The following is a 4310-nucleotide window of genomic DNA, read 5'->3' as shown; positions in this document are numbered from 1 at the left end:
TATTATATATATTATATTTTTAAATATATTTTATATATATTATATATAAATATATTATTATATTTATATATTATATATAATTATATATTATTTATTATTTATATATATATTTATATATTTTATATATATGATATATATATTTATGTATATTATATATTTATATATATTATATATATATAACATATATGTATTCTTCTTTAACGGTGGTTCATTAGCCGCCGTGGTCACAGCATGATACTTAATTGTAGTTTTCATGTGATGCTCTTGGAGTGAGTACGTGGTAGGGTCCCCAGTTCCTTTCCACGGAGAGTGCCGGTGGTATCTTTTAGGTAATCATTCTCTTTATTTATTCGGGCTTGGGACCAGCACTTGACTTGGGCTGGCTTGGCCACCCAGTGGCTAGGTAGGCAATCAAGGTGAAGTTCCTTGCCCAAGGGAACAACGTGCCGGCCGGTGACTCGAACCCTCGAATTCAGATTGCCGTCGTGACAGTCTTGAGTCCGACGCTCTAACCATTCGGGCACTGCGGCCTTGACGATCATGGGCTTACATGATTTTTTTCTTAGCAATTTAGGGCGGTGGTTTGCCATTGCCTTCCGCCCGGTGTTTTTATCGAGTCACCATCTCTATTTACCCGGCACTGACTTGAGCTAGCTTAGCCACCCAGTGGCTAGGCAGGCAATCGAGGTGAAGTTCCTTGCCCAAGGGAAACAACGCGCCGGCCGGTGACTCGAACCCTCGAACTCAGATTGTCGTCATGACAGTCTTGAGTCCGATACTCTAACCATTCGGCTACCGCGTCCCCATATATATATATATATATATATATATATTATATATATATAATATATATAATATATATAATATATATATATATAAATATATATACATAAATATATATATTATATATATTTTATATATATATATAAATTATATATATAAACATATATATATATAAATATATTATATAAATATATATATATAAATATAAATATAAATTATATATATAAATATATATATAATATATATATATATAATTATATATAAATATATATATAAATTATATATAATATATATATATAAATATATATATATAAATATATATATATATATAATATATATATATAGTATATATAATATATATAAAATATATATATATAATATATATATATATATATAAAGAATATTATATATATATATAAATAATATATATATATAAATTATATATATATAAATATATATACACATAAATATATTATAAATATATATAATTAAAAAATTGTTTTAAAAAATATTTTTTTTAAAAATTTTTTTTAAAAAAAAAAAAAATTTTTTATTATTTTATTTATAAAAATTAAAATTTTTAAAAAAAAATTTTTTAAAATAAATTAATATTTAATTTTTTTTTATTTTATTTAATTTAAAATTTAATAATTAATTTAAAAAATTTTTTTAAAAATTTTTTTTTTAAAATTTTTTTTTTTAATAAAAATTTAATTTTTTTTTTAAAATAATTTTAAATTAAATTTTAAATTTTTTTTTTTTTTTTTTTTTTAAAATAATTTTTTTTTTATATTTTAAAATTTAAATTTTAAAAATTTTTAATTTTTTTAAAAAAAAATTTTTAAAATTTATTAAAAAATTTTTTTAAAATTTAAATTTTAATTTTTTTTTTTATATTTTTTTTAAAAAAATAAATTTTTTTAAATATAATTAATTTAAAAAAATATATATATATAAAAATATATATAATATATATAAAAATATAATATACAAATATATAAAATATATATATATAAATATAATATATATAATATATATATATATTAATATATATAAATAAATAAATATATATAAATATAATAATATAATATATTATAATATAAATATATATAAATATATAAATATAATATTATATATATATATAATATATATATATATATAATATAATTATATATATAAATATAAATATATATATATATATATATATATATATATATATATATATATATAAAATATATATATATAATATATATATAATATATATAAAATAATATAATTATATATTTATTATATATAAAATATATTTATATTATATTATATAAATTTATATTTAATATATTATTTATATAATATATATATATATAATTATATATATATATATATATATAATATATATATATATTATATATATATATATATTTATATTTATATATATTTTATATATAATTTATATATAGATATTTATATATTTATATTGTTTTATATATATATTTATATATATATTATATTATAATATATTTTTATATATATTTAGTATATATTTTTTATATATATATTTTATATATATTATATATATTATATAATATATATATAACATAATATAATATAATAAATATATAATATATATATATATATATATATATATATGGGGACGCGGTAGCCGAATGGTTAGAGTATCGGACTCAAGACTGTCATGACGACAATCTGAGTTCGAGGGTTCGAGTCACCGGCCGGCGCGTTGTTTCCATTGGGCAAGGAATTCACCTCGATTGCCTGCCTAGCCACGGGGTGGCTAAGCTAGCTCAAGTCATTTGCCGGGTAAAAGAGATGGTGACTCGATAAAAACACCGGGCGGAAGGCAATGGCAAACCACCGCCCTAAATTGCTAAGAAAAAAATCATGTAAGCCCATGATCGTCAAGGCCGCAGTGCCCGAATGGTTAGAGCGTCGGACTCAAGACTGTCACGACGGCAATCTGAATTCGAGGGTTCGAGTCACCGGCCGGCACGTTGTTCCCTTGGGCAAGGAACTTCACCTTGATTGCCTACCTAGCCACTGGGTGGCCAAGCCAGCCCAAGTCAAGTGCTGGTCCCAAGCCCGAATAAATAAAGAGAATGATTACCTAAAAGATACCACCGGCACTCTCCGTGGAAAGGAACTGGGGACCCTACCACGTACTCACTCCAAGAGCATCACATGAAAACTACAATTAAGTATCATGCTGTGACCACGGCGGCTCAGACATGAACCTACCGTTAAAAGAAGAATACATATATGATATATATATATATAATATATATAATATATATATAATATACATATAATTATATATAATAATATATAATATATATATAATATATATATTTTAATATATATATATAATTTATATATAATATATATATATATAATATATATATAATATAATTTATATATTTTATATATATATATATATATATATATATATTTTATATATATATATATATATATATATATGTACATATATATAATAAATGTCCTTGTGTTATAGAAAGGTTGGCACTGACCTTGTTCTTGGCAAACCGAATACTTGCTTGCTTGCTTGAGATTTGCGAAGTTCTGGCTTCGCCCGGGCCTTTCACTTATGGCCCGGCATGTGTCAGCTTTTTATGGCTGTCTCATTTGGTTCTCTGACACTCGGTGCTTACCGTGGCGGTGGGATTGCCAGCAGGCGCCCCTGTAGCCGTGGTGTAAGCATCTCGCATAATCTCTTTACCAGCACAATTCTCTAAGTAATGTACAAGTGTGGCGTTCGGCTCGCCGCAATGCTGCAGGAGGAAGGAGGTGGCCGTCACCGTACACTTCCTCCTAAGTAATTTTCGGCTCTGATGCATTATCATGGGATTAGGGGGCATACCCCTGCCAACTTCGGCTAATCTGTCAGCAAGCTCATTACCTCTGATCCCTATGTGGCTGGGAACCCAGTTTATGATGATTCCTCTACCCTGTGCAAGAATCCTCTGTGCCAGTGTGAGGATGGTAGTCAGAAGGTAGATCTTGTCAGTGGGTGAGGGCTGCTGAAGACAGTCGACGGCTCCTTTGGAGTCTGTGTGTATGACCACGTGTCCTTCCCTCACGGACGCGTGGCTCAGTGCTCTCATGATAGCAACTGCCTCTGCCTATAGCGGGGAGGCGTTGTCTGTTACCCTCAAACCGAATACGTTACGTAATTCCCATGTGAAGTACAACGCAGCCAGCGATACTCTCGATACATCTGCTGATACATGCGCTATTCCGTGTGGAATTCATGTCGAACAGAATGCAAGTAGACCAACGAAGGGAAGTACAAGAAAACACACGAATATGCCGGAAATCTTTTCGCATTTACTGCTTCATCAGGGCTTCATCATGCCCAGATGAAGCAGTAAATGCGAAAAGGCCTTCGGCATATTCGTGTGTTTTCTTGTACTTCCCTTCGTTGTTCTACTTGCGCTATTCCGTGTAAGGACGATCCTGAATTTTACATACGAGAAACCGGCAGGGCATGCGCC

Source organism: Penaeus monodon, chromosome 41 (genome assembly GCF_015228065.2).
Source record: "Penaeus monodon isolate SGIC_2016 chromosome 41, NSTDA_Pmon_1, whole genome shotgun sequence".
NCBI classification, from domain to species: Eukaryota; Metazoa; Arthropoda; class Malacostraca; order Decapoda; family Penaeidae; genus Penaeus; species Penaeus monodon.
This window is presented reverse-complemented; position numbering follows the sequence as displayed.